The 24,968-nt window shown below is 40.9% G+C and overlaps 49 non-coding genes across 49 annotated transcripts; all 49 read right to left on the bottom strand.

Annotated features, from left to right (window-relative positions):
- Nucleotides 1-328: 328 nt before the first annotated feature.
- On the bottom strand, nucleotides 329-469 carry LOC141762213 (U4 spliceosomal RNA). The gene has a single exon (XR_012592750.1). It is a non-coding gene; the product is annotated as a U4 spliceosomal RNA (small nuclear RNA).
- Nucleotides 470-865: 396 nt separating this feature from the next.
- On the bottom strand, nucleotides 866-1,006 carry LOC141762316 (U4 spliceosomal RNA). Its single transcript, XR_012592798.1, has one exon. It is a non-coding gene; the product is annotated as a U4 spliceosomal RNA (small nuclear RNA).
- Nucleotides 1,007-1,260: 254 nt separating this feature from the next.
- On the bottom strand, nucleotides 1,261-1,401 carry LOC141762502 (U4 spliceosomal RNA). Its single transcript, XR_012592836.1, has one exon. It is a non-coding gene; the product is annotated as a U4 spliceosomal RNA (small nuclear RNA).
- Nucleotides 1,402-1,793: 392 nt separating this feature from the next.
- Nucleotides 1,794-1,934, bottom strand: LOC141762315 (U4 spliceosomal RNA). The gene has a single exon (XR_012592792.1). It is a non-coding gene; the product is annotated as a U4 spliceosomal RNA (small nuclear RNA).
- Nucleotides 1,935-2,188: 254 nt separating this feature from the next.
- LOC141762341 (U4 spliceosomal RNA) lies at nucleotides 2,189-2,329 on the bottom strand. The gene has a single exon (XR_012592810.1). It is a non-coding gene; the product is annotated as a U4 spliceosomal RNA (small nuclear RNA).
- A 243-nt stretch (nucleotides 2,330-2,572) lies between these two features.
- Nucleotides 2,573-2,713, bottom strand: LOC141762480 (U4 spliceosomal RNA). Its single transcript, XR_012592834.1, has one exon. It is a non-coding gene; the product is annotated as a U4 spliceosomal RNA (small nuclear RNA).
- A 392-nt stretch (nucleotides 2,714-3,105) lies between these two features.
- Nucleotides 3,106-3,246, bottom strand: LOC141762309 (U4 spliceosomal RNA). The gene has a single exon (XR_012592789.1). It is a non-coding gene; the product is annotated as a U4 spliceosomal RNA (small nuclear RNA).
- A 254-nt stretch (nucleotides 3,247-3,500) lies between these two features.
- On the bottom strand, nucleotides 3,501-3,641 carry LOC141762371 (U4 spliceosomal RNA). The gene has a single exon (XR_012592821.1). It is a non-coding gene; the product is annotated as a U4 spliceosomal RNA (small nuclear RNA).
- Nucleotides 3,642-3,884: 243 nt separating this feature from the next.
- Nucleotides 3,885-4,025, bottom strand: LOC141762469 (U4 spliceosomal RNA). The gene has a single exon (XR_012592833.1). It is a non-coding gene; the product is annotated as a U4 spliceosomal RNA (small nuclear RNA).
- A 397-nt stretch (nucleotides 4,026-4,422) lies between these two features.
- On the bottom strand, nucleotides 4,423-4,563 carry LOC141762603 (U4 spliceosomal RNA). The gene has a single exon (XR_012592850.1). It is a non-coding gene; the product is annotated as a U4 spliceosomal RNA (small nuclear RNA).
- A 389-nt stretch (nucleotides 4,564-4,952) lies between these two features.
- Nucleotides 4,953-5,093, bottom strand: LOC141762458 (U4 spliceosomal RNA). Its single transcript, XR_012592832.1, has one exon. It is a non-coding gene; the product is annotated as a U4 spliceosomal RNA (small nuclear RNA).
- A 392-nt stretch (nucleotides 5,094-5,485) lies between these two features.
- On the bottom strand, nucleotides 5,486-5,626 carry LOC141762616 (U4 spliceosomal RNA). Its single transcript, XR_012592860.1, has one exon. It is a non-coding gene; the product is annotated as a U4 spliceosomal RNA (small nuclear RNA).
- Nucleotides 5,627-5,880: 254 nt separating this feature from the next.
- On the bottom strand, nucleotides 5,881-6,021 carry LOC141762334 (U4 spliceosomal RNA). The gene has a single exon (XR_012592809.1). It is a non-coding gene; the product is annotated as a U4 spliceosomal RNA (small nuclear RNA).
- Nucleotides 6,022-6,410: 389 nt separating this feature from the next.
- Nucleotides 6,411-6,551, bottom strand: LOC141762612 (U4 spliceosomal RNA). The gene has a single exon (XR_012592859.1). It is a non-coding gene; the product is annotated as a U4 spliceosomal RNA (small nuclear RNA).
- A 396-nt stretch (nucleotides 6,552-6,947) lies between these two features.
- LOC141762447 (U4 spliceosomal RNA) lies at nucleotides 6,948-7,088 on the bottom strand. The gene has a single exon (XR_012592831.1). It is a non-coding gene; the product is annotated as a U4 spliceosomal RNA (small nuclear RNA).
- A 397-nt stretch (nucleotides 7,089-7,485) lies between these two features.
- On the bottom strand, nucleotides 7,486-7,626 carry LOC141762590 (U4 spliceosomal RNA). Its single transcript, XR_012592845.1, has one exon. It is a non-coding gene; the product is annotated as a U4 spliceosomal RNA (small nuclear RNA).
- Nucleotides 7,627-8,015: 389 nt separating this feature from the next.
- LOC141762436 (U4 spliceosomal RNA) lies at nucleotides 8,016-8,156 on the bottom strand. The gene has a single exon (XR_012592830.1). It is a non-coding gene; the product is annotated as a U4 spliceosomal RNA (small nuclear RNA).
- Nucleotides 8,157-8,548: 392 nt separating this feature from the next.
- On the bottom strand, nucleotides 8,549-8,689 carry LOC141762308 (U4 spliceosomal RNA). Its single transcript, XR_012592788.1, has one exon. It is a non-coding gene; the product is annotated as a U4 spliceosomal RNA (small nuclear RNA).
- Nucleotides 8,690-8,943: 254 nt separating this feature from the next.
- Nucleotides 8,944-9,084, bottom strand: LOC141762329 (U4 spliceosomal RNA). The gene has a single exon (XR_012592808.1). It is a non-coding gene; the product is annotated as a U4 spliceosomal RNA (small nuclear RNA).
- A 389-nt stretch (nucleotides 9,085-9,473) lies between these two features.
- Nucleotides 9,474-9,614, bottom strand: LOC141762425 (U4 spliceosomal RNA). Its single transcript, XR_012592829.1, has one exon. It is a non-coding gene; the product is annotated as a U4 spliceosomal RNA (small nuclear RNA).
- A 397-nt stretch (nucleotides 9,615-10,011) lies between these two features.
- On the bottom strand, nucleotides 10,012-10,152 carry LOC141762585 (U4 spliceosomal RNA). Its single transcript, XR_012592844.1, has one exon. It is a non-coding gene; the product is annotated as a U4 spliceosomal RNA (small nuclear RNA).
- A 389-nt stretch (nucleotides 10,153-10,541) lies between these two features.
- LOC141762414 (U4 spliceosomal RNA) lies at nucleotides 10,542-10,682 on the bottom strand. The gene has a single exon (XR_012592828.1). It is a non-coding gene; the product is annotated as a U4 spliceosomal RNA (small nuclear RNA).
- Nucleotides 10,683-11,079: 397 nt separating this feature from the next.
- LOC141762578 (U4 spliceosomal RNA) lies at nucleotides 11,080-11,220 on the bottom strand. Its single transcript, XR_012592843.1, has one exon. It is a non-coding gene; the product is annotated as a U4 spliceosomal RNA (small nuclear RNA).
- A 389-nt stretch (nucleotides 11,221-11,609) lies between these two features.
- LOC141762403 (U4 spliceosomal RNA) lies at nucleotides 11,610-11,750 on the bottom strand. Its single transcript, XR_012592827.1, has one exon. It is a non-coding gene; the product is annotated as a U4 spliceosomal RNA (small nuclear RNA).
- Nucleotides 11,751-12,142: 392 nt separating this feature from the next.
- Nucleotides 12,143-12,283, bottom strand: LOC141762302 (U4 spliceosomal RNA). Its single transcript, XR_012592787.1, has one exon. It is a non-coding gene; the product is annotated as a U4 spliceosomal RNA (small nuclear RNA).
- Nucleotides 12,284-12,537: 254 nt separating this feature from the next.
- LOC141762326 (U4 spliceosomal RNA) lies at nucleotides 12,538-12,678 on the bottom strand. The gene has a single exon (XR_012592807.1). It is a non-coding gene; the product is annotated as a U4 spliceosomal RNA (small nuclear RNA).
- A 243-nt stretch (nucleotides 12,679-12,921) lies between these two features.
- Nucleotides 12,922-13,062, bottom strand: LOC141762297 (U4 spliceosomal RNA). Its single transcript, XR_012592785.1, has one exon. It is a non-coding gene; the product is annotated as a U4 spliceosomal RNA (small nuclear RNA).
- A 389-nt stretch (nucleotides 13,063-13,451) lies between these two features.
- LOC141762611 (U4 spliceosomal RNA) lies at nucleotides 13,452-13,592 on the bottom strand. Its single transcript, XR_012592855.1, has one exon. It is a non-coding gene; the product is annotated as a U4 spliceosomal RNA (small nuclear RNA).
- Nucleotides 13,593-13,988: 396 nt separating this feature from the next.
- On the bottom strand, nucleotides 13,989-14,129 carry LOC141762392 (U4 spliceosomal RNA). Its single transcript, XR_012592826.1, has one exon. It is a non-coding gene; the product is annotated as a U4 spliceosomal RNA (small nuclear RNA).
- Nucleotides 14,130-14,526: 397 nt separating this feature from the next.
- On the bottom strand, nucleotides 14,527-14,667 carry LOC141762568 (U4 spliceosomal RNA). The gene has a single exon (XR_012592842.1). It is a non-coding gene; the product is annotated as a U4 spliceosomal RNA (small nuclear RNA).
- Nucleotides 14,668-15,056: 389 nt separating this feature from the next.
- On the bottom strand, nucleotides 15,057-15,197 carry LOC141762381 (U4 spliceosomal RNA). Its single transcript, XR_012592825.1, has one exon. It is a non-coding gene; the product is annotated as a U4 spliceosomal RNA (small nuclear RNA).
- A 392-nt stretch (nucleotides 15,198-15,589) lies between these two features.
- LOC141762292 (U4 spliceosomal RNA) lies at nucleotides 15,590-15,730 on the bottom strand. Its single transcript, XR_012592781.1, has one exon. It is a non-coding gene; the product is annotated as a U4 spliceosomal RNA (small nuclear RNA).
- Nucleotides 15,731-15,984: 254 nt separating this feature from the next.
- Nucleotides 15,985-16,125, bottom strand: LOC141762324 (U4 spliceosomal RNA). The gene has a single exon (XR_012592802.1). It is a non-coding gene; the product is annotated as a U4 spliceosomal RNA (small nuclear RNA).
- A 389-nt stretch (nucleotides 16,126-16,514) lies between these two features.
- On the bottom strand, nucleotides 16,515-16,655 carry LOC141762369 (U4 spliceosomal RNA). Its single transcript, XR_012592817.1, has one exon. It is a non-coding gene; the product is annotated as a U4 spliceosomal RNA (small nuclear RNA).
- Nucleotides 16,656-17,052: 397 nt separating this feature from the next.
- Nucleotides 17,053-17,193, bottom strand: LOC141762535 (U4 spliceosomal RNA). Its single transcript, XR_012592839.1, has one exon. It is a non-coding gene; the product is annotated as a U4 spliceosomal RNA (small nuclear RNA).
- Nucleotides 17,194-17,582: 389 nt separating this feature from the next.
- Nucleotides 17,583-17,723, bottom strand: LOC141762368 (U4 spliceosomal RNA). Its single transcript, XR_012592816.1, has one exon. It is a non-coding gene; the product is annotated as a U4 spliceosomal RNA (small nuclear RNA).
- Nucleotides 17,724-18,115: 392 nt separating this feature from the next.
- LOC141762276 (U4 spliceosomal RNA) lies at nucleotides 18,116-18,256 on the bottom strand. The gene has a single exon (XR_012592774.1). It is a non-coding gene; the product is annotated as a U4 spliceosomal RNA (small nuclear RNA).
- Nucleotides 18,257-18,652: 396 nt separating this feature from the next.
- Nucleotides 18,653-18,793, bottom strand: LOC141762363 (U4 spliceosomal RNA). Its single transcript, XR_012592815.1, has one exon. It is a non-coding gene; the product is annotated as a U4 spliceosomal RNA (small nuclear RNA).
- Nucleotides 18,794-19,190: 397 nt separating this feature from the next.
- LOC141762524 (U4 spliceosomal RNA) lies at nucleotides 19,191-19,331 on the bottom strand. The gene has a single exon (XR_012592838.1). It is a non-coding gene; the product is annotated as a U4 spliceosomal RNA (small nuclear RNA).
- Nucleotides 19,332-19,720: 389 nt separating this feature from the next.
- On the bottom strand, nucleotides 19,721-19,861 carry LOC141762359 (U4 spliceosomal RNA). The gene has a single exon (XR_012592814.1). It is a non-coding gene; the product is annotated as a U4 spliceosomal RNA (small nuclear RNA).
- A 392-nt stretch (nucleotides 19,862-20,253) lies between these two features.
- LOC141762234 (U4 spliceosomal RNA) lies at nucleotides 20,254-20,394 on the bottom strand. The gene has a single exon (XR_012592758.1). It is a non-coding gene; the product is annotated as a U4 spliceosomal RNA (small nuclear RNA).
- Nucleotides 20,395-20,790: 396 nt separating this feature from the next.
- On the bottom strand, nucleotides 20,791-20,931 carry LOC141762355 (U4 spliceosomal RNA). The gene has a single exon (XR_012592813.1). It is a non-coding gene; the product is annotated as a U4 spliceosomal RNA (small nuclear RNA).
- Nucleotides 20,932-21,328: 397 nt separating this feature from the next.
- Nucleotides 21,329-21,469, bottom strand: LOC141762513 (U4 spliceosomal RNA). The gene has a single exon (XR_012592837.1). It is a non-coding gene; the product is annotated as a U4 spliceosomal RNA (small nuclear RNA).
- A 389-nt stretch (nucleotides 21,470-21,858) lies between these two features.
- LOC141762350 (U4 spliceosomal RNA) lies at nucleotides 21,859-21,999 on the bottom strand. The gene has a single exon (XR_012592812.1). It is a non-coding gene; the product is annotated as a U4 spliceosomal RNA (small nuclear RNA).
- A 392-nt stretch (nucleotides 22,000-22,391) lies between these two features.
- LOC141762595 (U4 spliceosomal RNA) lies at nucleotides 22,392-22,532 on the bottom strand. Its single transcript, XR_012592847.1, has one exon. It is a non-coding gene; the product is annotated as a U4 spliceosomal RNA (small nuclear RNA).
- Nucleotides 22,533-22,928: 396 nt separating this feature from the next.
- On the bottom strand, nucleotides 22,929-23,069 carry LOC141762557 (U4 spliceosomal RNA). The gene has a single exon (XR_012592841.1). It is a non-coding gene; the product is annotated as a U4 spliceosomal RNA (small nuclear RNA).
- Nucleotides 23,070-23,458: 389 nt separating this feature from the next.
- On the bottom strand, nucleotides 23,459-23,599 carry LOC141762346 (U4 spliceosomal RNA). Its single transcript, XR_012592811.1, has one exon. It is a non-coding gene; the product is annotated as a U4 spliceosomal RNA (small nuclear RNA).
- Nucleotides 23,600-23,996: 397 nt separating this feature from the next.
- Nucleotides 23,997-24,137, bottom strand: LOC141762546 (U4 spliceosomal RNA). Its single transcript, XR_012592840.1, has one exon. It is a non-coding gene; the product is annotated as a U4 spliceosomal RNA (small nuclear RNA).
- A 389-nt stretch (nucleotides 24,138-24,526) lies between these two features.
- LOC141762491 (U4 spliceosomal RNA) lies at nucleotides 24,527-24,667 on the bottom strand. Its single transcript, XR_012592835.1, has one exon. It is a non-coding gene; the product is annotated as a U4 spliceosomal RNA (small nuclear RNA).
- Between the last annotated feature and the right edge of the window lie 301 nt (nucleotides 24,668-24,968).

Here is a 24,968-nt window from a genome sequence, read left to right as displayed (position 1 = left end):
GGTTCATATTTTGTTCCACTTTGTTTAGCTATTTTTTTACTGTGTTAGCTGATGCTTCTTGTTTTTTGCACTACCCCCTTTGCTGCTGTACACTGCACATCTCACCCTGCGGGATTAATAAAGGAATATCTGATCTTATCTTATCACATGGTTAAGATCACATCTGCCTATTTTACACTCTTTGACCACCAGGTGGTTGCGTGTGCACATGAAGCCTCGAGAAATTAACCCTTTTCCGAACCAATTTGCTGGAACGCTTCAATGCTTCATGAAGCTTCAGCTCGCCATCACTAATTTCAGGATTTATGTTTTATACAAAAATGTAAAGTCTCCTTGGAGACTAACAAAAATTGCAAAAGCTGACTATATTTCAAGTCATCTCGGCGGGGTATTGGGTTAAGTTTTCAACTAGCAATAATCACGTCTCAGATAAACTTCATAGACTATGAAATTGCCTCTGCACGAAAATGCCAATTGGTTCGACAACATTAAACCGGACCTGGTTCAACCCTCACAACACATGTGGTGCATCTTGCCAACCGTACAGGGTGTACAGCCATGTTGATGGTGCACGTGATTGGCTTGTTCACGCCAAACCACACCCTCCATGTAATGGCCATCATGGCTGAATGGGGAAATGCTAGTAGGATATCCTACTTTGTGAGACGACTGTGGTTAACCAAGATGACAATGGATAGGCATATTTAATCAACGCATCCAGGCTGTTAAATATTGGTTCACTGTAGCCAGACTACTTCAACACAACCAGAGAAAACTTGAATCTTGGCTCTATTGTTCAATACAAATGTTAAATTACTCACACAACTAATATTTCAGGATTTATGTTTTATACAAAAATGTAAAGTCTCCTTGGAGACTAACAAAAATTGCCAAAGCTGACTATATTTCAAGTCATCTCGGCGGGGTATTGGGTTAAGTTTTCAACTAGCAATAATCACGTCTCAGATAAACTTCATAGACTATGAAATTGCCCCTGCGGAAGGATGCCAATTGCATCGACAACATTAAACCGGACCTGGTTCAACCCTCACAACACACGTGGTGCATCTTGCCAACCGTACGGGGTGTACAGCCATGTTGATGGTGCACGTGATTGGCTTGTTCACGCTAAACCACACCCTCCATGTAATGGCCATCATGGCTGAATGGGGAAATGCTAGTAGGATATCCTACTTTGTGAGACGACTAATATTTCACAACTAATATTTCAGGATTCATGTTTTATACAAAAATGTAAAGTCTCCTTTGAGACTAACAAAAATTGCCAAAGCTGACTATATTTCAAGTCATCTCGGCGGGGTATTGGGTTAAGTTTTCAACTAGCAATAATCACGTCTCAGATAAACTTCATAGACTATGAAATTGCCTCTGCACAAGAATAGTGATTGGATCGACAACATTAAAACGGACCTGGTTCAACACTCACAACACACATGGTGCATCTTGCCGTACAGAGTGTACAGCCATATTGATGGTGCACGTGATTGGCTTGCTGACTCCAAACCACGCCCTCCATGTAATGGCCATCATGGCTGAATGGGGAAATGCTAGTAGGATATCCTACTTTGTGAGACGACTGTGGTTAACCAAGATGACAATGGATAGGCATATTTAATCAACGCATCCAGGCTGTTAAATATTGGTTCACTGTAGCCAGACTACTTCAACACAACCAGAGAAAGCTTGAATCTTGGCTCTATTGTTCAATACAAATGTTAAATTACTCACACAACTAATATTTCAGGATTTATGTTTTATACAAAAATGTAAAGTCTCCTTGGAGACTAACAAAAATTGCCAAAGCTGACTATATTTCAAGTCATCTCGGCGGGGTATTGGGTTAAGTTTTCAACTAGCAATAATCACGTCTCAGATAAACTTCATAGACTATGAAATTGCCCCTGCGGAAGGATGCCAATTGCATCGACAACATTAAACCGGACCTGGTTCAACCCTCACAACACACGTGGTGCATCTTGCCAACCGTACGGGGTGTACAGCCATGTTGATGGTGCACGTGATTGGCTTGTTCACGCTAAACCACACCCTCCATGTAATGGCCATCATGGCTGAATGGGGAAATGCTAGTAGGATATCCTACTTTGTGAGACGACTAATATTTCACAACTAATATTTCAGGATTCATGTTTTATACAAAAATGTAAAGTCTCCTTTGAGACTAACAAAAATTGCCAAAGCTGACTATATTTCAAGTCATCTCGGCGGGGTATTGGGTTAAGTTTTCAACTAGCAATAATCACGTCTCAGATAAACTTCATAGACTATGAAATTGCCCCTGCGGAAGGATCGACAACATTAAACCGGACCTGGTTCAACCCTCACAACACACGTGGTGCATCTTGCCAACCGTACGGGGTGTACAGCCATGTTGATGGTGCACGTGATTGGCTTGTTCACGCTAAACCACACCCTCCATGTAATGGCCATCATGGCTGAATGGGGAAATGCTAGTAGGATATCCTACTTTGTGAGACGACTAATATTTCACAACTAATATTTCAGGATTCATGTTTTATACAAAAATGTAAAGTCTCCTTTGAGACTAACAAAAATTGCCAAAGCTGACTATATTTCAAGTCATCTCGGCGGGGTATTGGGTTAAGTTTTCAACTAGCAATAATCACGTCTCAGATAAACTTCATAGACTATGAAATTGCCTCTGCACAAGAATAGTGATTGGATCGACAACATTAAAACGGACCTGGTTCAACACTCACAACACACATGGTGCATCTTGCCGTACAGAGTGTACAGCCATATTGATGGTGCACGTGATTGGCTTGCTGACTCCAAACCACGCCCTCCATGTAATGGCCATCATGGCTGAATGGGGAAATGCTAGTAGGATATCCTACTTTGTGAGACGACTGTGGTTAACCAAGATGACAATGGATAGGCATATTTAATCAACGCATCCAGGCTGTTAAATATTGGTTCACTGTAGCCAGACTACTTCAACACAACCAGAGAAAGCTTGAATCTTGGCTCTATTGTTCAATACAAATGTTAAATTACTCACACAACTAATATTTCAGGATTTATGTTTTATACAAAAATGTAAAGTCTCCTTGGAGACTAACAAAAATTGCCAAAGCTGACTATATTTCAAGTCATCTCGGCGGGGTATTGGGTTAAGTTTTCAACTAGCAATAATCACGTCTCAGATAAACTTCATAGACTATGAAATTGCCCCTGCGGAAGGATGCCAATTGCATCGACAACATTAAACCGGACCTGGTTCAACCCTCACAACACACGTGGTGCATCTTGCCAACCGTACGGGGTGTACAGCCATGTTGATGGTGCACGTGATTGGCTTGTTCACGCTAAACCACACCCTCCATGTAATGGCCATCATGGCTGAATGGGGAAATGCTAGTAGGATATCCTACTTTGTGAGACGACTAATATTTCACAACTAATATTTCAGGATTCATGTTTTATACAAAAATGTAAAGTCTCCTTTGAGACTAACAAAAATTGCCAAAGCTGACTATATTTCAAGTCATCTCGGCGGGGTATTGGGTTAAGTTTTCAACTAGCAATAATCACGTCTCAGATAAACTTCATTGACTATGAAATTGCCCCTGCGGAAGGATCGACAACATTAAACCGGACCTGGTTCAACCCTCACAACACACGTGGTGCATCTTGCCAACCGTACGGGGTGTACAGCCATGTTGATGGTGCACGTGATTGGCTTGTTCACGCTAAACCACACCCTCCATGTAATGGCCATCATGGCTGAATGGGGAAATGCTAGTAGGATATCCTACTTTGTGAGACGACTAATATTTCACAACTAATATTTCAGGATTCATGTTTTATACAAAAATGTAAAGTCTCCTTGGAGACTAACAAAAATTGCCAAAGCTGACTATATTTCAAGTCATCTCGGCGGGGTATTGGGTTAAGTTTTCAACTAGCAATAATCACGTCTCAGATAAACTTCATAGACTATGAAATTGCCTCTGCACAAGAATGGTGATTGGATCGACAACATTAAAACGGACCTGGTTCAACACTCACAACACACATGGTGCATCTTGCCGTACAGAGTGTACAGCCATATTGATGGTGCACGTGATTGGCTTGCTGACTCCAAACCACGCCCTCCATGTAATGGCCATCATGGCTGAATGGGGAAATACTAGACCCAATGGACAACATACTTTGTGAGACAACTGTGGTTAACCAAGATGAGAATGGATAGGCATATTTAATCAACGCATCCAGGCTGTTAAATATTGGTTAACTGTAGCCAGACTACTTCAACAAAACCAGAGAAAGCTTGAATCTTGGCTTTATTGTTCAATACAAGTGTTAAATTACTCACACAACTAATATTTCAGGATTTATGTTTTATACAAAAATGTAAAGTCTCCTTGGAGACTAACAAAAATTGCCAAAGCTGACTATATTTCAAATCATCTCGGCGGGGTATTGGGTTAAGTTTTCAACTAGCAATAATCACGTCTCAGATAAACTTCATAGACTATGAAATTGCCCCTGCGGAAGGATGCAAATTGCATCGACAACATTAAACCGGACCTGGTTCAACCCTCACAACACACGTGGTGCATCTTGCCAACCGTACGGGGTGTACAGCCATGTTGATGGTGCACGTGATTGGCTTGTTCACGCCAAACCACACCCTCCATGTAATGGCCATCATTGGGGAAATGCTAGTAGGATATCCTACTTTGTGAGACGACTGTGGTTAACCAAGATGACAATGGATAGGCATATTTAATCAACACATCCAGGCTGTTAAATATTGGTTAACTGTAGCCAGACTACTTCAACACAACCAGAGAAAGCTTGAATCTTGGCTCTATTGTTCAATAAAAGTGTTAAATGACTGACACAACCAATATTTCAGGATTTATGTTTTATACAAAAATGTAAAGTCTCCTTGGAGACTAACAAAAATTGCCAAAGCTGACTATATTTCAAGTCATCTCGGCGGGGTATTGGGTTAAGTTTTCAACTAGCAATAATCACGTCTCAGATAAACTTCATAGACTATGAAATTGCCTCTGCACAAGAATAGTGATTGGATCGACAACATTAAAACGGACCTGGTTCAACACTCACAACACACATGGTGCATCTTGCCGTACAGAGTGTACAGCCATATTGATGGTGCACGTGATTGGCTTGCTGACTCCAAACCACGCCCTCCATGTAATGGCCATCATGGCTGAATGGGGAAATGCTAGTAGGATATCCTACTTTGTGAGACGACTGTGGTTAACCAAGATGACAATGGATAGGCATATTTAATCAACGCATCCAGGCTGTTAAATATTGGTTCACTGTAGCCAGACTACTTCAACACAACCAGAGAAAGCTTGAATCTTGGCTCTATTGTTCAATACAAATGTTAAATTACTCACACAACTAATATTTCAGGATTTATGTTTTATACAAAAATGTAAAGTCTCCTTGGAGACTAACAAAAATTGCCAAAGCTGACTATATTTCAAGTCATCTCGGCGGGGTATTGGGTTAAGTTTTCAACTAGCAATAATCACGTCTCAGATAAACTTCATAGACTATGAAATTATCCCTGCGGAAGGATGCCAATTGCATCGACAACATTAAACCGGACCTGGTTCAACCCTCACAACACACGTGGTGCATCTTGCCAACCGTACGGGGTGTACAGCCATGTTGATGGTGCACGTGATTGGCTTGTTCACGCTAAACCACACCCTCCATGTAATGGCCATCATGGCTGAATGGGGAAATGCTAGTAGGATATCCTACTTTGTGAGACGACTAATATTTCACAACTAATATTTCAGGATTCATGTTTTATACAAAAATGTAAAGTCTCCTTTGAGACTAACAAAAATTGCCAAAGCTGACTATATTTCAAGTCATCTCGGCGGGGTATTGGGTTAAGTTTTCAACTAGCAATAATCACGTCTCAGATAAACTTCATAGACTATGAAATTGCCCCTGCGGAAGGATGCCAGTTGCATCGACAACATTAAACCGGACCTGGTTCAACCCTCACAACACACGTGGTGCATCTTGCCAACTGTACGGGGTGTACAGCCATGTTGATGGTGCACGTGATTGGCTTGTTCACGCCAAACCACACCCTCCATGTAATGGCCATCATTGGGGAAATGCTAGTAGGATATCCTACTTTGTGAGACGACTGTGGTTAACCAAGATGACAATGGATAGGCATATTTAATCAACACATCCAGGCTGTTAAATATTGGTTAACTGTAGCCAGACTACTTCAACACAACCAGAGAAAGCTTGAATCTTGGCTCTATTGTTCAATAAAAGTGTTAAATGACTGACACAACCAATATTTCAGGATTTATGTTTTATACAAAAATGTAAAGTCTCCTTGGAGACTAACAAAAATTGCCAAAGCTGACTATATTTCAAATCATCTCGGCGAGGTATTGGGTTAAGTTTTCAACTAGCAATAATCACGTCTCAGATAAACTTCATAGACTATGAAATTGCCCCTGCGGAAAGATGCCAATTGCATCGACAACATTAAACCGGACCTGGTTCAACCCTCACAACACACGTGGTGCATCTTGCCAACCGTACGGGGTGTACAGCTATGTTGATGGTGCACGTGATTGGCTTGTTCACGCTAAACCACACCCTCCATGTAATGGCCATCATGGCTGAATGGGGAAATGCTAGTAGGATATCCTACTTTGTGAGACGACTGTGGTTAACCAAGATGACAATGGATAGGCATATTTAATCAACACATCCAGGCTGTTAAATATTGGTTAACTGTAGCCAGACTACTTCAACACAACCAGAGAAAGCTTGAATCTTGGCTCTATTGTTCAATAAAAGTGTTAAATGACTGACACAACCAATATTTCAGGATTTATGTTTTATACAAAAATGTAAAGTCTCCTTGGAGACTAACAAAAATTGCCAAAGCTGACTATATTTCAAGTCATCTCGGCGGGGTATTGGGTTAAGTTTTCAACTAGCAATAATCACGTCTCAGATAAACTTCATAGACTATGAAATTGCCTCTGCACAAGAATAGTGATTGGATCGACAACATTAAAACGGACCTGGTTCAACACTCACAACACACATGGTGCATCTTGCCGTACAGAGTGTACAGCCATATTGATGGTGCACGTGATTGGCTTGCTGACTCCAAACCACGCCCTCCATGTAATGGCCATCATGGCTGAATGGGGAAATACTAGACCCAATGGACAACATACTTTGTGAGACAACTGTGGTTAACCAAGATGAGAATGGATAGGCATATTTAATCAACGCATCCAGGCTGTTAAATATTGGTTAACTGTAGCCAGACTACTTCAACAAAACCAGAGAAAGCTTGAATCTTGGCTTTATTGTTCAATACAAGTGTTAAATTACTCACACAACTAATATTTCAGGATTTATGTTTTATACAAAAATGTAAAGTCTCCTTGGAGACTAACAAAAATTGCCAAAGCTGACTATATTTCAAATCATCTCGGCGGGGTATTGGGTTAAGTTTTCAACTAGCAATAATCACGTCTCAGATAAACTTCATAGACTATGAAATTGCCCCTGCGGAAGGATGCAAATTGCATCGACAACATTAAACCGGACCTGGTTCAACCCTCACAACACACGTGGTGCATCTTGCCAACCGTACGGGGTGTACAGCCATGTTGATGGTGCACGTGATTGGCTTGTTCACGCCAAACCACACCCTCCATGTAATGGCCATCATTGGGGAAATGCTAGTAGGATATCCTACTTTGTGAGACGACTGTGGTTAACCAAGATGACAATGGATAGGCATATTTAATCAACACATCCAGGCTGTTAAATATTGGTTAACTGTAGCCAGACTACTTCAACATAACCAGAGAAAGCTTGAATCTTGGCTCTATTGTTCAATAAAAGTGTTAAATGACTGACACAACCAATATTTCAGGATTTATGTTTTATACAAAAATGTAAAGTCTCCTTGGAGACTAACAAAAATTGCCAAAGCTGACTATATTTCAAGTCATCTCGGCGGGGTATTGGGTTAAGTTTTCAACTAGCAATAATCACGTCTCAGATAAACTTCATAGACTATGAAATTGCCTCTGCACAAGAATAGTGATTGGATCGACAACATTAAAACGGACCTGGTTCAACACTCACAACACACATGGTGCATCTTGCCGTACAGAGTGTACAGCCATATTGATGGTGCACGTGATTGGCTTGCTGACTCCAAACCACGCCCTCCATGTAATGGCCATCATGGCTGAATGGGGAAATGCTAGTAGGATATCCTACTTTGTGAGACGACTGTGGTTAACCAAGATGACAATGGATAGGCATATTTAATCAACGCATCCAGGCTGTTAAATATTGGTTCACTGTAGCCAGACTACTTCAACACAACCAGAGAAAGCTTGAATCTTGGCTCTATTGTTCAATACAAATGTTAAATTACTCACACAACTAATATTTCAGGATTTATGTTTTATACAAAAATGTAAAGTCTCCTTGGAGACTAACAAAAATTGCCAAAGCTGACTATATTTCAAGTCATCTCGGCGGGGTATTGGGTTAAGTTTTCAACTAGCAATAATCACGTCTCAGATAAACTTCATAGACTATGAAATTGCCCCTGCGGAAGGATGCCAATTGCATCGACAACATTAAACCGGACCTGGTTCAACCCTCACAACACACGTGGTGCATCTTGCCAACCGTACGGGGTGTACAGCCATGTTGATGGTGCACGTGATTGGCTTGTTCACGCTAAACCACACCCTCCATGTAATGGCCATCATGGCTGAATGGGGAAATGCTAGTAGGATATCCTACTTTGTGAGACGACTAATATTTCACAACTAATATTTCAGGATTCATGTTTTATACAAAAATGTAAAGTCTCCTTTGAGACTAACAAAAATTGCCAAAGCTGACTATATTTCAAGTCATCTCGGCGGGGTATTGGGTTAAGTTTTCAACTAGCAATAATCACGTCTCAGATAAACTTCATAGACTATGAAATTGCCCCTGCGGAAGGATGCAAATTGCATCGACAACATTAAACCGGACCTGGTTCAACCCTCACAACACACGTGGTGCATCTTGCCAACCGTACGGGGTGTACAGCCATGTTGATGGTGCACGTGATTGGCTTGTTCACGCCAAACCACACCCTCCATGTAATGGCCATCATTGGGGAAATGCTAGTAGGATATCCTACTTTGTGAGACGACTGTGGTTAACCAAGATGACAATGGATAGGCATATTTAATCAACACATCCAGGCTGTTAAATATTGGTTAACTGTAGCCAGACTACTTCAACACAACCAGAGAAAGCTTGAATCTTGGCTCTATTGTTCAATAAAAGTGTTAAATGACTGACACAACCAATATTTCAGGATTTATGTTTTATACAAAAATGTAAAGTCTCCTTGGAGACTAACAAAAATTGCCAAAGCTGACTATATTTCAAGTCATCTCGGCGGGGTATTGGGTTAAGTTTTCAACTAGCAATAATCACGTCTCAGATAAACTTCATAGACTATGAAATTGCCTCTGCACAAGAATAGTGATTGGATCGACAACATTAAAACGGACCTGGTTCAACACTCACAACACACATGGTGCATCTTGCCGTACAGAGTGTACAGCCATATTGATGGTGCACGTGATTGGCTTGCTGACTCCAAACCACGCCCTCCATGTAATGGCCATCATGGCTGAATGGGGAAATACTAGACCCAATGGACAACATACTTTGTGAGACAACTGTGGTTAACCAAGATGAGAATGGATAGGCATATTTAATCAACGCATCCAGGCTGTTAAATATTGGTTAACTGTAGCCAGACTACTTCAACAAAACCAGAGAAAGCTTGAATCTTGGCTTTATTGTTCAATACAAGTGTTAAATTACTCACACAACTAATATTTCAGGATTTATGTTTTATACAAAAATGTAAAGTCTCCTTGGAGACTAACAAAAATTGCCAAAGCTGACTATATTTCAAATCATCTCGGCGGGGTATTGGGTTAAGTTTTCAACTAGCAATAATCACGTCTCAGATAAACTTCATAGACTATGAAATTGCCCCTGCGGAAGGATGCAAATTGCATCGACAACATTAAACCGGACCTGGTTCAACCCTCACAACACACGTGGTGCATCTTGCCAACCGTACGGGGTGTACAGCCATGTTGATGGTGCACGTGATTGGCTTGTTCACGCCAAACCACACCCTCCATGTAATGGCCATCATTGGGGAAATGCTAGTAGGATATCCTACTTTGTGAGACGACTGTGGTTAACCAAGATGACAATGGATAGGCATATTTAATCAACACATCCAGGCTGTTAAATATTGGTTAACTGTAGCCAGACTACTTCAACATAACCAGAGAAAGCTTGAATCTTGGCTCTATTGTTCAATAAAAGTGTTAAATGACTGACACAACCAATATTTCAGGATTTATGTTTTATACAAAAATGTAAAGTCTCCTTGGAGACTAACAAAAATTGCCAAAGCTGACTATATTTCAAGTCATCTCGGCGGGGTATTGGGTTAAGTTTTCAACTAGCAATAATCACGTCTCAGATAAACTTCATAGACTATGAAATTGCCTCTGCACAAGAATAGTGATTGGATCGACAACATTAAAACGGACCTGGTTCAACACTCACAACACACATGGTGCATCTTGCCGTACAGAGTGTACAGCCATATTGATGGTGCACGTGATTGGCTTGCTGACTCCAAACCACGCCCTCCATGTAATGGCCATCATGGCTGAATGGGGAAATACTAGACCCAATGGACAACATACTTTGTGAGACAACTGTGGTTAACCAAGATGAGAATGGATAGGCATATTTAATCAACGCATCCAGGCTGTTAAATATTGGTTAACTGTAGCCAGACTACTTCAACAAAACCAGAGAAAGCTTGAATCTTGGCTTTATTGTTCAATACAAGTGTTAAATTACTCACACAACTAATATTTCAGGATTTATGTTTTATACAAAAATGTAAAGTCTCCTTGGAGACTAACAAAAATTGCCAAAGCTGACTATATTTCAAATCATCTCGGCGGGGTATTGGGTTAAGTTTTCAACTAGCAATAATCACGTCTCAGATAAACTTCATAGACTATGAAATTGCCCCTGCGGAAGGATGCAAATTGCATCGACAACATTAAACCGGACCTGGTTCAACCCTCACAACACACGTGGTGCATCTTGCCAACCGTACGGGGTGTACAGCCATGTTGATGGTGCACGTGATTGGCTTGTTCACGCCAAACCACACCCTCCATGTAATGGCCATCATTGGGGAAATGCTAGTAGGATATCCTACTTTGTGAGACGACTGTGGTTAACCAAGATGACAATGGATAGGCATATTTAATCAACACATCCAGGCTGTTAAATATTGGTTAACTGTAGCCAGACTACTTCAACACAACCAGAGAAAGCTTGAATCTTGGCTCTATTGTTCAATAAAAGTGTTAAATGACTGACACAACCAATATTTCAGGATTTATGTTTTATACAAAAATGTAAAGTCTCCTTGGAGACTAACAAAAATTGCCAAAGCTGACTATATTTCAAGTCATCTCGGCGGGGTATTGGGTTAAGTTTTCAACTAGCAATAATCACGTCTCAGATAAACTTCATAGACTATGAAATTGCCTCTGCACAAGAATAGTGATTGGATCGACAACATTAAAACGGACCTGGTTCAACACTCACAACACACATGGTGCATCTTGCCGTACAGAGTGTACAGCCATATTGATGGTGCACGTGATTGGCTTGCTGACTCCAAACCACGCCCTCCATGTAATGGCCATCATGGCTGAATGGGGAAATGCTAGTAGGATATCCTACTTTGTGAGACGACTGTGGTTAACCAAGATGACAATGGATAGGCATATTTAATCAACGCATCCAGGCTGTTAAATATTGGTTCACTGTAGCCAGACTACTTCAACACAACCAGAGAAAGCTTGAATCTTGGCTCTATTGTTCAATACAAATGTTAAATTACTCACACAACTAATATTTCAGGATTTATGTTTTATACAAAAATGTAAAGTCTCCTTGGAGACTAACAAAAATTGCCAAAGCTGACTATATTTCAAGTCATCTCGGCGGGGTATTGGGTTAAGTTTTCAACTAGCAATAATCACGTCTCAGATAAACTTCATAGACTATGAAATTGCCCCTGCGGAAGGATGCCAATTGCATCGACAACATTAAACCGGACCTGGTTCAACCCTCACAACACACGTGGTGCATCTTGCCAACCGTACGGGGTGTACAGCCATGTTGATGGTGCACGTGATTGGCTTGTTCACGCTAAACCACACCCTCCATGTAATGGCCATCATGGCTGAATGGGGAAATGCTAGTAGGATATCCTACTTTGTGAGACGACTAATATTTCACAACTAATATTTCAGGATTCATGTTTTATACAAAAATGTAAAGTCTCCTTTGAGACTAACAAAAATTGCCAAAGCTGACTATATTTCAAGTCATCTCGGCGGGGTATTGGGTTAAGTTTTCAACTAGCAATAATCACGTCTCAGATAAACTTCATTGACTATGAAATTGCCCCTGCGGAAGGATCGACAACATTAAACCGGACCTGGTTCAACCCTCACAACACACGTGGTGCATCTTGCCAACCGTACGGGGTGTACAGCCATGTTGATGGTGCACGTGATTGGCTTGTTCACGCTAAACCACACCCTCCATGTAATGGCCATCATGGCTGAATGGGGAAATGCTAGTAGGATATCCTACTTTGTGAGACGACTAATATTTCACAACTAATATTTCAGGATTCATGTTTTATACAAAAATGTAAAGTCTCCTTGGAGACTAACAAAAATTGCCAAAGCTGACTATATTTCAAGTCATCTCGGCGGGGTATTGGGTTAAGTTTTCAACTAGCAATAATCACGTCTCAGATAAACTTCATAGACTATGAAATTGCCCCTGCGGAAGGATGCCAGTTGCATCGACAACATTAAACCGGACCTGGTTCAACCCTCACAACACACGTGGTGCATCTTGCCAACTGTACGGGGTGTACAGCCATGTTGATGGTGCACGTGATTGGCTTGTTCACGCCAAACCACACCCTCCATGTAATGGCCATCATTGGGGAAATGCTAGTAGGATATCCTACTTTGTGAGACGACTGTGGTTAACCAAGATGACAATGGATAGGCATATTTAATCAACACATCCAGGCTGTTAAATATTGGTTAACTGTAGCCAGACTACTTCAACACAACCAGAGAAAGCTTGAATCTTGGCTCTATTGTTCAATAAAAGTGTTAAATGACTGACACAACCAATATTTCAGGATTTATGTTTTATACAAAAATGTAAAGTCTCCTTGGAGACTAACAAAAATTGCCAAAGCTGACTATATTTCAAATCATCTCGGCGAGGTATTGGGTTAAGTTTTCAACTAGCAATAATCACGTCTCAGATAAACTTCATAGACTATGAAATTGCCCCTGCGGAAAGATGCCAATTGCATCGACAACATTAAACCGGACCTGGTTCAACCCTCACAACACACGTGGTGCATCTTGCCAACCGTACGGGGTGTACAGCTATGTTGATGGTGCACGTGATTGGCTTGTTCACGCTAAACCACACCCTCCATGTAATGGCCATCATGGCTGAATGGGGAAATGCTAGTAGGATATCCTACTTTGTGAGACGACTGTGGTTAACCAAGATGACAATGGATAGGCATATTTAATCAACACATCCAGGCTGTTAAATATTGGTTAACTGTAGCCAGACTACTTCAACACAACCAGAGAAAGCTTGAATCTTGGCTCTATTGTTCAATAAAAGTGTTAAATGACTGACACAACCAATATTTCAGGATTTATGTTTTATACAAAAATGTAAAGTCTCCTTGGAGACTAACAAAAATTGCCAAAGCTGACTATATTTCAAGTCATCTCGGCGGGGTATTGGGTTAAGTTTTCAACTAGCAATAATCACGTCTCAGATAAACTTCATAGACTATGAAATTGCCTCTGCACAAGAATAGTGATTGGATCGACAACATTAAAACGGACCTGGTTCAACACTCACAACACACATGGTGCATCTTGCCGTACAGAGTGTACAGCCATATTGATGGTGCACGTGATTGGCTTGCTGACTCCAAACCACGCCCTCCATGTAATGGCCATCATGGCTGAATGGGGAAATACTAGACCCAATGGACAACATACTTTGTGAGACAACTGTGGTTAACCAAGATGAGAATGGATAGGCATATTTAATCAACGCATCCAGGCTGTTAAATATTGGTTAACTGTAGCCAGACTACTTCAACAAAACCAGAGAAAGCTTGAATCTTGGCTTTATTGTTCAATACAAGTGTTAAATTACTCACACAACTAATATTTCAGGATTTATGTTTTATACAAAAATGTAAAGTCTCCTTGGAGACTAACAAAAATTGCCAAAGCTGACTATATTTCAAATCATCTCGGCGGGGTATTGGGTTAAGTTTTCAACTAGCAATAATCACGTCTCAGATAAACTTCATAGACTATGAAATTGCCCCTGCGGAAGGATGCAAATTGCATCGACAACATTAAACCGGACCTGGTTCAACCCTCACAACACACGTGGTGCATCTTGCCAACCGTACGGGGTGTACAGCCATGTTGATGGTGCACGTGATTGGCTTGTTCACGCCAAACCACACCCTCCATGTAATGGCCATCATTGGGGAAATGCTAGTAGGATATCCTACTTTGTGAGACGACTGTGGTTAACCAAGATGACAATGGATAGGCATATTTAATCAACACATCCAGGCTGTTAAATATTGGTTAACTGTAGCCAGACTACTTCAACATAACCAGAGAAAGCTTGAATCTTGGCTCTATTGTTCAATAAAAGTGTTAAATGACTGACACAACCAATATTTCAGGATTTATGTTTTATACAAAAATGTAAAGTCTCCTTGGAGACTAACAAAAATTGCCAAAGCTGACTATATTTCAAGTCATCTCGGCGGGGTATTGGGTTAAGTTTTCAACTAGCAATAATCACGTCTCAGATAAACTTCATAGACTATGAAATTGCCTCTGCACAAGAATAGTGATTGGATCGACAACATTAAAACGGACCTGGTTCAACACTCACAACACACATGGTGCATCTTGCCGTACAGAGTGTACAGCCATATTGATGGTGCACGTGATTGGCTTGCTGACTCCAAACCACGCCCTCCATGTAATGGCCATCATGGCTGAATGGGGAAATGCTAGTAGGATATCCTACTTTGTGAGACGACTGTGGTTAACCAAGATGACAATGGATAGGCATATTTAATCAACGCATCCAGGCTGTTAAATATTGGTTCACTGTAGCCAGACTACTTCAACACAACCAGAGAAAGCTTGAATCTTGGCTCTATTGTTCAATACAAATGTTAAATTACTCACACAACTAATATTTCAGGATTTATGTTTTATACAAAAATGTAAAGTCTCCTTGGAGACTAACAAAAATTGCCAAAGCTGACTATATTTCAAGTCATCTCGGCGGGGTATTGGGTTAAGTTTTCAACTAGCAATAATCACGTCTCAGATAAACTTCATAGACTATGAAATTGCCCCTGCGGAAGGATGCCAATTGCATCGACAACATTAAACCGGACCTGGTTCAACCCTCACAACACACGTGGTGCATCTTGCCAACCGTACGGGGTGTACAGCCATGTTGATGGTGCACGTGATTGGCTTGTTCACGCTAAACCACACCCTCCATGTAATGGCCATCATGGCTGAATGGGGAAATGCTAGTAGGATATCCTACTTTGTGAGACGACTAATATTTCACAACTAATATTTCAGGATTCATGTTTTATACAAAAATGTAAAGTCTCCTTTGAGACTAACAAAAATTGCCAAAGCTGACTATATTTCAAGTCATCTCGGCGGGGTATTGGGTTAAGTTTTCAACTAGCAATAATCACGTCTCAGATAAACTTCATAGACTATGAAATTGCCCCTGCGGAAGGATGCAAATTGCATCGACAACATTAAACCGGACCTGGTTCAACCCTCACAACACACGTGGTGCATCTTGCCAACCGTACGGGGTGTACAGCCATGTTGATGGTGCACGTGATTGGCTTGTTCACGCCAAACCACACCCTCCATGTAATGGCCATCATTGGGGAAATGCTAGTAGGATATCCTACTTTGTGAGACGACTGTGGTTAACCAAGATGACAATGGATAGGCATATTTAATCAACACATCCAGGCTGTTAAATATTGGTTAACTGTAGCCAGACTACTTCAACACAACCAGAGAAAGCTTGAATCTTGGCTCTATTGTTCAATAAAAGTGTTAAATGACTGACACAACCAATATTTCAGGATTTATGTTTTATACAAAAATGTAAAGTCTCCTTGGAGACTAACAAAAATTGCCAAAGCTGACTATATTTCAAGTCATCTCGGCGGGGTATTGGGTTAAGTTTTCAACTAGCAATAATCACGTCTCAGATAAACTTCATAGACTATGAAATTGCCTCTGCACAAGAATAGTGATTGGATCGACAACATTAAAACGGACCTGGTTCAACACTCACAACACACATGGTGCATCTTGCCGTACAGAGTGTACAGCCATATTGATGGTGCACGTGATTGGCTTGCTGACTCCAAACCACGCCCTCCATGTAATGGCCATCATGGCTGAATGGGGAAATACTAGACCCAATGGACAACATACTTTGTGAGACAACTGTGGTTAACCAAGATGAGAATGGATAGGCATATTTAATCAACGCATCCAGGCTGTTAAATATTGGTTAACTGTAGCCAGACTACTTCAACAAAACCAGAGAAAGCTTGAATCTTGGCTTTATTGTTCAATACAAGTGTTAAATTACTCACACAACTAATATTTCAGGATTTATGTTTTATACAAAAATGTAAAGTCTCCATGGAGACTAACAAAAATTGCCAAAGCTGACTGTATTTCAAGTCATCTCGGCGGGGTATTGGGTTAAGTTTTCAACTAGCAATAATCACGTCTCAGATAAACTTCATAGACTATGAAATTGCCCCTGCGGAAGGATGCCAGTTGCATCGACAACATTAAACCGGACCTGGTTCAACCCTCACAACACACGTGGTGCATCTTGCCAACCGTACGGGGTGTACAGCCATGTTGATGGTGCACGTGATTGGCTTGTTCACGCCAAACCACACCCTCCATGTAATGGCCATCATTGGGGAAATGCTAGTAGGATATCCTACTTTGTGAGACGACTGTGGTTAACCAAGATGACAATGGATAGGCATATTTAATCAACACATCCAGGCTGTTAAATATTGGTTAACTGTAGCCAGACTACTTCAACACAACCAGAGAAAGCTTGAATCTTGGCTCTATTGTTCAATAAAAGTGTTAAATGACTGACACAACCAATATTTCAGGACTTATGTTTTATACAAAAATGTAAAGTCTCCTTGGAGACTAACAAAAATTGCCAAAGCTGACTATATTTCAAGTCATCTCGGCGGGGTATTGGGTTAAGTTTTCAACTAGCAATAATCACGTCTCAGATAAACTTCATAGACTATGAAATTGCCTCTGCACAAGAATAGTGATTGGATCGACAACATTAAAACGGACCTGGTTCAACACTCACAACACACATGGTGCATCTTGCCGTACAGAGTGTACAGCCATATTGATGGTGCACGTGATTGGCTTGCTGACTCCAAACCACGCCCTCCATGTAATGGCCATCATGGCTGAATGGGGAAATGCTAGTAGGATATCCTACTTTGTGAGACGACTGTGGTTAACCAAGATGACAATGGATAGGCATATTTAATCAACGCATCCAGGCTGTTAAATATTGGTTCACTGTAGCCAGACTACTTCAACACAACCAGAGAAAACTTGAATCTTGGCTCTATTGTTCAATACAAATGTTAAATTACTCACACAACTAATATTTCAGGATTTATGTTTTATACAAAAATGTAAAGTCTCCTTGGAGACTAACAAAAATTGCCAAAGCTGACTATATTTCAAGTCATCTCGGCGGGGTATTGGGTTAAGTTTTCAACTAGCAATAATCACGTCTCAGATAAACTTCATAGACTATGAAATTGCCCCTGCGGAAGGATGCCAATTGCATCGACAACATTAAACCGGACCTGGTTCAACCCTCACAACACACGTGGTGCATCTTGCCAACCGTACGGGGTGTACAGCCATGTTGATGGTGCACGTGATTGGCTTGTTCACGCTAAACCACACCCTCCATGTAATGGCCATCATGGCTGAATGGGGAAATGCTAGTAGGATATCCTACTTTGTGAGACGACTGTGGTTAACCAAGATGACAATGGATAGGCATATTTAATCAACACATCCAGGCTGTTAAATATTGGTTAACTGTAGCCAGACTACTTCAACACAACCAGAGAAAGCTTGAATCTTGGCTCTATTGTTCAATAAAAGTGTTAAATGACTGACACAACCAATATTTCAGGATTTATGTTTTATACAAAAATGTAAAGTCTCCTTGGAGACTAACAAAAATTGCCAAAGCTGACTATATTTCAAGTCATCTCGGCGGGGTATTGGGTTAAGTTTTCAACTAGCAATAATCACGTCTCAGATAAACTTCATAGACTATGAAATTGCCTCTGCACAAGAATAGTGATTGGATCGACAACATTAAAATGGACCTGGTTCAACACTCACAACACACATGGTGCATCTTGCCGTACAGAGTGTAAAGCCATATTGATGGTGCACGTGATTGGCTTGCTGACTCCAAACCACGCCCTCCATGTAATGGCCATCATGGCTGAATGGGGAAATACTAGACCCAATGGACAACATACTTTGTGAGACAACTGTGGTTAACCAAGATGAGAATGGATAGGCATATTTAATCAACGCATCCAGGCTGTTAAATATTGGTTAACTGTAGCCAGACTACTTCAACAAAACCAGAGAAAGCTTGAATCTTGGCTTTATTGTTCAATACAAGTGTTAAATTACTCACACAACTAATATTTCAGGATTTATGTTTTATACAAAAATGTAAAGTCTCCATGGAGACTAACAAAAATTGCCAAAGCTGACTGTATTTCAAGTCATCTCGGCGGGGTATTGGGTTAAGTTTTCAACTAGCAATAATCACGTCTCAGATAAACTTCATAGACTATGAAATTGCCCCTGCGGAAGGATGCCAGTTGCATCGACAACATTAAACCGGACCTGGTTCAACCCTCACAACACACGTGGTGCATCTTGCCAACCGTACGGGGTGTACAGCCATGTTGATGGTGCACGTGATTGGCTTGTTCACGCCAAACCACACCCTCCATGTAATGGCCATCATTGGGGAAATGCTAGTAGGATATCCTACTTTGTGAGACGACTGTGGTTAACCAAGATGACAATGGATAGGCATATTTAATCAACACATCCAGGCTGTTAAATATTGGTTAACTGTAGCCAGACTACTTCAACACAACCAGAGAAAGCTTGAATCTTGGCTCTATTGTTCAATAAAAGTGTTAAATGACTGACACAACCAATATTTCAGGACTTATGTTTTATACAAAAATGTAAAGTCTCCTTGGAGACTAACAAAAATTGCCAAAGCTGACTATATTTCAAGTCATCTCGGCGGGGTATTGGGTTAAGTTTTCAACTAGCAATAATCACGTCTCAGATAAACTTCATAGACTATGAAATTGCCTCTGCACAAGAATAGTGATTGGATCGACAACATTAAAACGGACCTGGTTCAACACTCACAACACACATGGTGCATCTTGCCGTACAGAGTGTACAGCCATATTGATGGTGCACGTGATTGGCTTGCTGACTCCAAACCACGCCCTCCATGTAATGGCCATCATGGCTGAATGGGGAAATGCTAGTAGGATATCCTACTTTGTGAGACGACTGTGGTTAACCAAGATGACAATGGATAGGCATATTTAATCAACGCATCCAGGCTGTTAAATATTGGTTCACTGTAGCCAGACTACTTCAACACAACCAGAGAAAACTTGAATCTTGGCTCTATTGTTCAATACAAATGTTAAATTACTCACACAACTAATATTTCAGGATTTATGTTTTATACAAAAATGTAAAGTCTCCTTGGAGACTAACAAAAATTGCCAAAGCTGACTATATTTCAAGTCATCTCGGCGGGGTATTGGGTTAAGTTTTCAACTAGCAATAATCACGTCTCAGATAAACTTCATAGACTATGAAATTGCCCCTGCGGAAGGATGCCAATTGCATCGACAACATTAAACCGGACCTGGTTCAACCCTCACAACACACGTGGTGCATCTTGCCAACCGTACGGGGTGTACAGCCATGTTGATGGTGCACGTGATTGGCTTGTTCACGCTAAACCACACCCTCCATGTAATGGCCATCATGGCTGAATGGGGAAATGCTAGTAGGATATCCTACTTTGTGAGACGACTGTGGTTAACCAAGATGACAATGGATAGGCATATTTAATCAACACATCCAGGCTGTTAAATATTGGTTAACTGTAGCCAGACTACTTCAACACAACCAGAGAAAGCTTGAATCTTGGCTCTATTGTTCAATAAAAGTGTTAAATGACTGACACAACCAATATTTCAGGATTTATGTTTTATACAAAAATGTAAAGTCTCCTTGGAGACTAACAAAAATTGCCAAAGCTGACTATATTTCAAGTCATCTCGGCGGGGTATTGGGTTAAGTTTTCAACTAGCAATAATCACGTCTCAGATAAACTTCATAGACTATGAAATTGCCTCTGCACAAGAATAGTGATTGGATCGACAACATTAAAATGGACCTGGTTCAACACTCACAACACACATGGTGCATCTTGCCGTACAGAGTGTAAAGCCATATTGATGGTGCACGTGATTGGCTTGCTGACTCCAAACCACGCCCTCCATGTAATGGCCATCATGGCTGAATGGGGAAATACTAGACCCAATGGACAACATACTTTGTGAGACAACTGTGGTTAACCAAGATGAGAATGGATAGGCATATTTAATCAACGCATCCAGGCTGTTAAATATTGGTTAACTGTAGCCAGACTACTTCAACAAAACCAGAGAAAGCTTGAATCTTGGCTTTATTGTTCAATACAAGTGTTAAATTACTCACACAACTAATATTTCAGGATTTATGTTTTATACAAAAATGTAAAGTCTCCATGGAGACTAACAAAAATTGCCAAAGCTGACTGTATTTCAAGTCATCTCGGCGGGGTATTGGGTTAAGTTTTCAACTAGCAATAATCACGTCTCAGATAAACTTCATAGACTATGAAATTGCCCCTGCGGAAGGATGCCAGTTGCATCGACAACATTAAACCGGACCTGGTTCAACCCTCACAACACACGTGGTGCATCTTGCCAACCGTACGGGGTGTACAGCCATGTTGATGGTGCACGTGATTGGCTTGTTCACGCCAAACCACACCCTCCATGTAATGGCCATCATTGGGGAAATGCTAGTAGGATATCCTACTTTGTGAGACGACTGTGGTTAACCAAGATGACAATGGATAGGCATATTTAATCAACACATCCAGGCTGTTAAATATTGGTTAACTGTAGCCAGACTACTTCAACACAACCAGAGAAAGCTTGAATCTTGGCTCTATTGTTCAATAAAAGTGTTAAATGACTGACACAACCAATATTTCAGGATTTATGTTTTATACAAAAATGTAAAGTCTCCTTGGAGACTAACAAAAATTGCCAAAGCTGACTATATTTCAAGTCATCTCGGCGGGGTATTGGGTTAAGTTTTCAACTAGCAATAATCACGTCTCAGATAAACTTCATAGACTATGAAATTGCCTCTGCACAAGAATAGTGATTGGATCGACAACATTAAAACGGACCTGGTTCAACACTCACAACACACATGGTGCATCTTGCCGTACAGAGTGTACAGCCATATTGATGGTGCACGTGATTGGCTTGCTGACTCCAAACCACGCCCTCCATGTAATGGCCATCATGGCTGAATGGGGAAATGCTAGTAGGATATCCTACTTTGTGAGACGACTGTGGTTAACCAAGATGACAATGGATAGGCATATTTAATCAACGCATCCAGGCTGTTAAATATTGGTTCACTGTAGCCAGACTACTTCAACACAACCAGAGAAAGCTTGAATCTTGGCTCTATTGTTCAATACAAATGTTAAATTACTCACACAACTAATATTTCAGGATTTATGTTTTATACAAAAATGTAAAGTCTCCTTGGAGACTAACAAAAATTGCCAAAGCTGACTATATTTCAAGTCATCTCGGCGGGGTATTGGGTTAAGTTTTCAACTAGCAATAATCACGTCTCAGATAAACTTCATAGACTATGAAATTGCCCCTGCGGAAGGATGCCAATTGCATCGACAAAATTAAACCGGACCTGGTTCAACCCTCACAACACACGTGGTGCATCTTGCCAACCGTACGGGGTGTACAGCCATGTTGATGGTGCACGTGATTGGCTTGTTCACGCTAAACCACACCCTCCATGTAATGGCCATCATGGCTGAATGGGGAAATGCTAGTAGGATATCCTACTTTGTGAGAAGACTGTGGTTAACCAAGATGACAATGGATAGGCATATTTAATCAACGCATCCAGGCTGTTAAATATTGGTTAACTGTAGCCAGACTACTTCAACACAACCAGAGAAAGCTTGAATCTTGGCTTTATTGTTCAATACAAGTGTTAAATTACTCACACAACTAATATTTCAGGATTCATGTTTTATACAAAAATGTAAAGTCTCCTTGGAGACTAACAAAAATTGCCAAAGCTGACTATATTTCAAATCATCTCGGCGGGGTATTGGGTTAAGTTTTCAACTAGCAATAATCACGTCTCAGATAAACTTCATAGACTATGAAATTGCCCCTGCGGAAGGATGCCAGTTGCATCGACAACATTAAAACGGACCTGGTTCAACCCTCACAACACACGTGGTGCATCTTGCCAACCGTACGGGGTGTACAGCCATGTTGATGGTGCACGTGATTGGCTTGTTCACGCCAAACCACACCCTCCATGTAATGGCCATCATTGGGGAAATGCTAGTAGGATATCCTACTTTGTGAGACGACTGTGGTTAACCAAGATGACAATGGATAGGCATATTTAATCAACACATCCAGGCTGTTAAATATTGGTTAACTGTAGCCAGACTACTTCAACACAACCAGAGAAAGCTTGAATCTTGGCTCTATTGTTCAATAAAAGTGTTAAATGACTGACACAACCAATATTTCAGGATTTATGTTTTATACAAAAATGTAAAGTCTCCTTGGAGACTAACAAAAATTGCCAAAGCTGACTATATTTCAAGTCATCTCGGCGGGGTATTGGGTTAAGTTTTCAACTAGCAATAATCACGTCTCAGATAAACTTCATAGACTATGAAATTGCCTCTGCACAAGAATAGTGATTGGATCGACAACATTAAAACGGACCTGGTTCAACACTCACAACACACATGGTGCATCTTGCCGTACAGAGTGTACAGCCATATTGATGGTGCACGTGATTGGCTTGCTGACTCCAAACCACGCCCTCCATGTAATGGCCATCATGGCTGAATGGGGAAATACTAGACCCAATGGACAACATACTTTGTGAGACAACTGTGGTTAACCAAGATGAGAATGGATAGGCATATTTAATCAACGCATCCAGGCTGTTAAATATTGGTTAACTGTAGCCAGACTACTTCAACAAAACCAGAGAAAGCTTGAATCTTGGCTTTATTGTTCAATACAAGTGTTAAATTACTCACACAACTAATATTTCAGGATTTATGTTTTATACAAAAATGTAAAGTCTCCTTGGAGACTAACAAAAATTGCCAAAGCTGACTATATTTCAAATCATCTCGGCGGGGTATTGGGTTAAGTTTTCAACTAGCAATAATCACGTCTCAGATAAACTTCATAGACTATGAAATTGCCCCTGCGGAAGGATGCCAATTGCATCGACAACATTAAACCGGACCTGGTTCAACCCTCACAACACACGTGGTGCATCTTGCCAACCGTACGGGGTGTACAGCCATGTTGATGGTGCACGTGATTGGCTTGTTCACGCCAAACCACACCCTCCATGTAATGGCCATCATTGGGGAAATGCTAGTAGGATATCCTACTTTGTGAGACGACTGTGGTTAACCAAGATGACAATGGATAGGCATATTTAATCAACGCATCCAGGCTGTTAAATATTGGTTAACTGTAGCCAGACTACTTCAACACAACCAGAGAAAGCTTGAATCTTGGCTCTATTGTTCAATAAAAGTGTTAAATGACTGACACAACCAATATTTCAGGATTTATGTTTTATACAAAAATGTAAAGTCTCCTTGGAGACTAACAAAAATTGCCAAAGCTGACTATATTTCAAGTCATCTCGGCGGGGTATTGGGTTAAGTTTTCAACTAGCAATAATCACGTCTCAGATAAACTTCATAGACTATGAAATTGCCCCTGCGGAAGGATGCCTATTGCATCGACAACATTAAAACGGACCTGGTTCAACCCTCACAACACACGTGGTGCATCTTGCCAACCGTACGGGGTGTACAGCCATGTTGATGGTGCACGTGATTGGCTTGTTCACGCCAAACCACACCCTCCATGTAATGGCCATCATTGGGGAAATGCTAGTAGGATATCCTACTTTGTGAGAAGACTGTGGTTAACCAAGATGACAATGGATAGGCATATTTAATCAACGCATCCAGGCTGTTAAATATTGGTTAACTGTAGCCAGACTACTTCAACACAACCAGAGAAAGCT

Source organism: Sebastes fasciatus, chromosome 2, assembly GCF_043250625.1.
Source record: "Sebastes fasciatus isolate fSebFas1 chromosome 2, fSebFas1.pri, whole genome shotgun sequence".
NCBI classification, from domain to species: domain Eukaryota; kingdom Metazoa; phylum Chordata; class Actinopteri; order Perciformes; family Sebastidae; genus Sebastes; species Sebastes fasciatus.
Note: the sequence above shows the minus strand (reverse complement) of the source record. Positions and strands in the feature narration are given on the sequence as shown.